We start from the raw sequence: 7461 nt of genomic DNA on the forward strand, positions 1-7461 counted from the left end.
TTGCCAAAGAGGTTATGCTGAATAAAATGGTTGTCTCCCCAGGTTAACCATCCTAAATATTATATTGATCTTTTTCATTTATCAATGTTGATCATTAATAAATAAATTATATCTAATTAAGTAATTATATAAAATAAGACATTGAATCATAAGGTATTTCAATTACCTACCATTAAATTTCTTGTTTGATTCACAAACGAGTTAGACCATTTTTATTTTAACATTTAATTTTGATGTATTATGAAAATAAAATTACTTTTAATTACCAATACTTAAAATTTGATTAACTTTTATTTCATTAACTTGACTTTACCTTAACCTCTTGTTATATACTAACAACTCAGTAAAATAACATTGAGAACTAATTGTTAATAGACAAAGTGGCAACGAGAAAAAGGGGAAAATTTGAATTTCATCAAAATAAATGATAATCTTTTACATTTTTCTTTATTTTTTGAATCTCTTACTATCTAAAACATTCCAAGTCTTTTGAGTGTAATGGATTAAAATTTCAATGAACTCACTATATTATGTGAGATTAATTTAATATGGCTATTTGATCATCGATGAGATACACGATAGTATCACAATCATCGATTCTTAATGGGTGATGAAGAGAAGTCAATGAAGTTACTGGTTTGTCGGGGAGGTTATGCTTAATAAATGGATGCCTTACTAAGTCAACTATCATAAATATTATACCAATTCAAAATTCAATTTCCTCAATCAATATGAATCTATAATAAATAATGCAAATTCAATTAAATGACTATAAGAGAGCGAATATCATAGTATTCTAATTACATACCACAAATATCTTAGGAGAACTAGAGCTCGTAGGAGAACACCTTGGAGATCTACGTCCATCTTTTAGCACTCATCAAGGTAAGGAAGATACGAGTAGTCTTGCTCTAGGTGTGGGATAATTGTTAAGTAATGAGATTGACCTCAACCTCTTTTTTCTTGTGTGCATTGTATGAAGAGGAACCCCAATTTATATTTGTTCCTTAATTTTTGTCTTCTATATGATTCTTCATTGCTCTAATTGATGATATTGAGTAGTATCTATGCTTAATTCTATGTGTTGAACTAATCTTGTGGATCTTAAATTCTCTGTGGGTTCTTATGAGAACCTCAAGAAATGCATTTTTTGTGATTGTATGAGAAGTTGATATGAGTATGTAAGTATGTGCATTATATGTGATGTTGTTTGAATTATATATATATATATATATATATATATATATATATACATGTTGGGATGCAAGCAAAGTCTCACATCGTTCAAACAAGAGGATGGACATGGGTTTATTTACACACAATTGTCTCCATTGGAAGAGAGGCCTTTTAGGTGATATCCATAAGAAAAACCGTGAGGGCTTGGGCCCAAAGCGGACAATATCTCACTAATGTGGAGACATGTGTATATATGTGGTAACCCCTCCCCCCCCCCCCCCCCCGTGCACAACAATATAATATTAATTTCATGCAATTTGAATTGTTTGAAAATCTATAAGTGTTTGTAGTTCCTATACGAAACCCTTGTTTATAGAGCAAAGTGATGATAGATGTTAATACCATGAATATGTGAAATTGAGATTGGATTTGAGTAATTAATTGTATAGTAGAGTAATATTAGGCTTTCATCTATGTTCTTATCGATTGGATTGGAAGAAGAGAGTTTGGATGTGAATTATGTCTTATTCACAAAAAATTAGTATGAATATACCTTGGTGTTTATGTAATTTTGCTATGCGTGACTAAGGAAATTGAATTCCATTGTTAGGGTTAAAAATCAGACATTTAGAGCTTTACTTTAAACTCAATAATAACATAAAAATGTTGAAGAATGACTGAGTTATGTGAGTTAAAAGAAGAACCTCATATTTTGTGCGCAAAATGTAACATGCACACATTATAAGCTTTTTGAGTAGACTTAAATGGTATAATTAGGTTTTTTAATCTTCATGAAAGTTGTAGCCCTATATGTTAGCTTTTAAATTCTATTAGAATTACCTAAAACGAAGGTCTACAACTCAAGTTATTGTTTAATTAGTAAGCAAGGGTCAAGCTATCATATTTAGGCTGAAATGTTACGATTTTTGTATTTTTGAAAAATAATATATGACAAATTTAACTCTTGAGGTCAACATAAAAGTATTAGATAACTGTCGTAGTTTCCTAACAAAATTAATATCAACTTGATATTATATATATATATATATATATATAGAGAGAGAGAGAGAGAGAGAGATAAAGTGTTTGAACTACATGATGTCTTAGAGGATTATATTATGGAAATGTAGTTTGTCAATGGTGATGATGAATAGCTTTACCATTTAAGTGTTGGATCCTACAAATGGTTTGACTTACCTATATCAACGTGGAGGAAAGAGAAATCATGATAGAAAACAATATTTTGTAAGTTATGTTGCAAGTTAATTGTTAATGACTTAAGGTGTTTTGGTGATAGTGATGTCTAAGGACTAGATGTGTGATATTGATAAGGCTACTAAACTAGTTAATCTATTGATTTAAATACTTAGTGATATTGATATCTTAGTGACTATGGTTGATATATTAACATGTGATTAGATGGCTTTATAATGATTTTATCTTCACGTGTATCAGGTGATGTTGTGTAATTGTTGTGCTTGAACTATGAACATGTGACTCTTGTACTAATTGATGCGAATAACTAAGTATGATATGTTGAGTATGTATTTATGTTAATCTTATACATGATTGATGTGAAGTTTTTGAATCGGTATTGGTGTTGGCAAGACATGAATGATGCAAATGGAATCTAATTGGCAAATCGTACGTTTGGCAAATAGTTGACTATGCACATTGAATTATAATATGACATTGAGTTTTTGTGATGTGCATCATATGCATGCAAAGGCCAAATCGAAATTCGTTATATATGCATTGTGTATATTTGTGATTAGTACATGCATGCAAATCAAAGTCTGTGTGCCTATTGCATCTCATATTTGCATGTGACTATATTTTGTTGAGTTTGAAGCCCTCTTGAAGATCTTTGTGAAGATTGAAGATGAAGTTTTAGTTTTGATATAGATATATTTAGTTTTGATTTAGTTTGCTTCATTTTGTATTGATTGTTAGTTAGACTTAGGCTTGAATGTGTTTGCTTATCATGATGAATTAATTTAAAAATTACATCTTGTTTTGATAAACATAAAACTCAATGTTTCTCATTTCATGTGAAAACATAATGTAAGAGATTACAAACTGTTTTGACATAAAATGCAACTTGGTTCATTCAAAAGAATTCAAGATTAAGTCAGGTAATAGATTACCATTTGAGGTAATAGATTATTGAAGCTTAGTTTTAATATGGAATTCGAAGTCCTCTCTATGGTAATAGATTACCAATTGAAGTAATAGATTACCATGGTGACTTTTGAGTGAAAACAAATGAAACATGTCAAAAAAGTATTGGGTTAATTGATTACCAATATATGTAATTGATTACCTCTGCCCAAAACCGAGTTTTATGGTTCCTAGAACACGTGTTAATTGATTACCAGGATCAATAATCGATTATCACAATGTTTGTTTTCAATCTGATTTTAGTTTCATTAAAGGTTGGTAATAGATTACTTGTTATGGTAATAAATTACTACTGTTACGAGTTTTTAGTGCTGAAATCTTATTTCCTCTATAAATATAACTCTTTTCATAAACGTAAAAAGAAGGATGACACATATGATTACAAAGATCAAAAAGAAAGGAAAAATAAAAACATTTTCTTATCTGAAAAAATATTTTGAGTGAAGATCAAATCAAATTTTTTTAGAACAATCTCAAGAGCAAGTTTGAAAAGCAAGAAAGATATCTTCTTAAAAAGAAATTCAAGAACCTCAAAGATTATTGAGCTAATATCTAGGGAAGATCACTTTACACATCAGGTGTATCATTTCTAGTCTTTAAACTTTGTTTTTATTGTTGGGTATGTGACTCTTTGAGATAACATGTCTCAAAAAAAAGTTAAGAGAAATCTTGGGATAGGTTTTTCTCAAGTTGGTTCTTGTGGGGTGCAAGAATTCTATGTTTGTGTAATCTTATGGAATCAAGATGGTGTGATTTAGATTCTGATTATAATATTGCTTGTACATGGTGTTTGTAAGGAATATTATAATGGAATGACTTGATTTAGCAGGGTACTAAGTCTAAAATTGGATATAGGCCTTTGTATGGCTGAACCAATATAGATCACTGTGCAAAGTCTCTCTTAACCTTCATACCTTGTTATAATTCATGTTGAATTGATAAATAAATAAAAAAAAGGAATTTCAAGAAGTGAAAGAAATGTTTTCTTGAATATTATTAATTGCAGATTTGAAAAATTTGTGTATGTTATATGCAATTTGGTAATAAAGAAATAAGGTAATTACTAAAATCAATTTGGATTAAAATATGTGTTACGCTATGTATTAAATCTGATAATTTGTATTCTTGATTGAATTGTAATATGAATGTGATTATTTGAAATTGGTCTAAGAAAGTAAAGAATTAGAAAGAAAGTTTTGAAAAACCATTAGAAGTCGTCTAAGCGAAGAATATATTCAACCCCCTTCTAGATTCGTGTTCTACCTGGACCAATATATTTGTCTATTAAGATTAATGATATTATGTTTTATGAATGAGCTATTATGATTTTATAATGTTAATTATGTGTTTAATATTGATGTTATTGTTATGAAGGATATGTTGAGTGTATGTGTGATGGAATAACACTAAGGCCAAGAAGTCCAAGAGGTGATGTATTGAAGGAAGCAAAAGGAATGGGTTAGTGTTAAAAAAATCATAGGAGGAGTGAGGGCATTTTTGGACCTTAGTTCCTAAGCTTTTATTAGCATAGCATTTCTTTTTATTTCTATTTTTCCCTTGTCTTTGATTTCCTATTTTACCCTTGTATCTTGGGGTATTTTAGTCTTAGAATTTATTTTACTTGTATTTCCCATTTTACCCTTATATTTCGGGGTATCTTAGTCATAGGATTTATTTTCTTTTGTATTTCTCATTTTACCCTTGTATTATGGGGTGTTTTAGATCATAGGATTTTATTTTTGGGCTAAGGTATTTGATTAGGGTGGGATAAAAGCTAGACGTATTTTTGTGGCTATTGGACCTATTTTTGGTGTTAGAAAGGCTTAGGTCCAAGTGGAGGGCAAAGGTTGCATGGTCTTATCATGCACCTAGATGTAACCTAGCTAAACCCAAAGATTTCATCCTTGGCCACTAAGTTGCATCTAGGGTTAATTTGGATTTAATTTGGTGTGCATTTGGCTTGTGAATTTTGGCCATGCACTCTCTAAATGCAACGCTAGATGCCTCCCACTCCTATAAATAGCCTAGGCTATGCATCATGTAAATACTTTGGAAATTGAATATAAAGAGAGCATTTTTGCCTTTATATCATCCTTAGTCACCCTTGGCTAAATCCGGCCACCACCCATCCTATCTCCACCTTGAGAGAAAAACCCTAGAAGTGGCCTTCATCTACCTTGAAGTGAGTCAAACCCTAGAGAGCCCTCTCAAACCTTTCATCAAACACTTCACCCACACTCTCCATTTTTGTCCATTCCACCTTATTCCTTCTCTAAATCACGCATCACCCTTGAAGGACTTGATCCTTGGAGTAGGCGTCCTCTCCCTTGCTCATCATCTCAAGTTCATGCAAGTTAGGATGCCATCAGTGTGGGTATCCATCCTTTGTTTCATGTCATGAGCTATTGAGATGTTTATCACTCCCTTGGTTTCTATGTTATTGTTGTTACATATGTTGTTGCAAGTGAAGCTCATCATGATATTGCTAATAAAGCTTAGACCTTGTTCTAGAAGTGCTCTAATAAGATATGTGATATCAGGATTTAGACTAGGATTGTTCTTGTTATTATGATAGAACTTATGTTTAGATATGTATTTTTGTTTTATTATGGAGCTTTGTTTTTAGAGATTGTTATATGAGACTCTTCACCTCATGTTAAAGACTGCATTTTTATTATTTATGCATGGATTTGGTATTTTTTATATCATTTGTTCTAGATTATTATTTATATACATATGTAGGGTAGAGGGTGTCACACTATATGCATGTGGTATCAATCTCCAACATTTCCAAAAGACACTCTAATACAAGGCAGCCTAGGAACACATAGACAAGATCGCCACACATTCGAAAACTTTCTCAATCCACACCCAGTGTGGTCCTCTCAATGCCCAACATAGAGAACTACACTCATCATCTTTGGGCATTAAATGTGTACTTGATGTCGTTGCAGATCCTACACTTCGTAGTATTCTGAACCTTGCGATGTAAGGTTCTCTTACCCTTCAAAAATCATCTTAATGCTTAAATCTATGATCTAATCAGTCAATCACTCTTAATATTCACAAAGAATGTTTATCAAACATCAAATCACCTGAATGCATAAAAACCTTCAATCATACAAATTCTAACCTTCAAAGAGCCATATAGCATATTGTGATCTACATTTCGAACCACAAAATTCACCATGATTAATGATGAAAATTATAACAATAAATAATTCTACAATAACATGAATCTCAAATCATCTACATAGGTATCAAATGAAAATGAACCAATAACCTAAGAAACATACGGATCATCTCACTAACCATACCCCTCACACGAGCTCACTCCCTCCTTAAATGAGGTAACGACTACTGAGGCATTGGCACGCCCTTCGACCATCTTCTTCGCTATTCCACACATTCTTCGATGTTTCCTTCTAGGGCTTCCTCTACAAGCATTCATAAGGTTCAGAATAGGCACCCAAAATGACCTTAACGCTTTTTTTTAATAAGTTTCCAGTTTGGTTTCAAGAGTCTAACCCAAGAGTCCCCTCTAACCCATTACCCATTCTATTTTTATTTATTTATAAAAACCTTTTTTATTTATATTATAAATCTAGTTAAATAAATTTATTAAGTCGATAATATAATTTTCTTAAAAAAATTTATTTTATTTTTATTTTTGAAATCAAGATGTTACAATCCAAACAGGTCTTATACGTTATATCATGAATGGAAGAATTAACCTAACTTAACTCTAAAATAAATTGCTTTTTATTATTTAAATATAATTTGACGAAATCTATTTATCTTAATAAGAATTCTAAGAAATATTTTTAAATGACTAATAAACTTGTAGAAAATTTATTATAAATTACTCTATGAACAAAAATATAAGCAAAAAAAAAATTGACTTGTATCGGAATAAAATATAAACAAATCTCAAATATTTTCTCCTTGTTTAATAATATCATCCCAAAAACACTCTCCATTGAGGTTCTATTCCCAATGACCTTTTTTTATTCTGGATAATAAATTCAAAATGAGGGTATTTTGAGGAAAAATGATTTAAATTAAATTAGTAAAATTACAAATGATGACTATTTCTTAATTAAT

At 30.7% G+C, this 7461-nt stretch overlaps 1 long non-coding RNA gene across 1 annotated transcript; it reads left to right on the forward strand.

The window, feature by feature from the left end:
* Positions 1-300: 300 nt before the first annotated feature.
* Positions 301-6060, forward strand: LOC145949693 (uncharacterized). The gene is made up of 2 exons (XR_014428097.1): positions 301-885; positions 4732-6060. It is a non-coding gene; the product is annotated as an uncharacterized LOC145949693 (long non-coding RNA).
* The last annotated feature ends 1401 nt before the right edge of the window (positions 6061-7461 follow it).

Source organism: Cajanus cajan, chromosome 7 (assembly GCF_000230855.2).
Source record: "Cajanus cajan strain Asha chromosome 7, NIPB_CcT2T_4, whole genome shotgun sequence".
Lineage (NCBI taxonomy): Eukaryota > Viridiplantae > Streptophyta > Magnoliopsida > Fabales > Fabaceae > Cajanus > Cajanus cajan.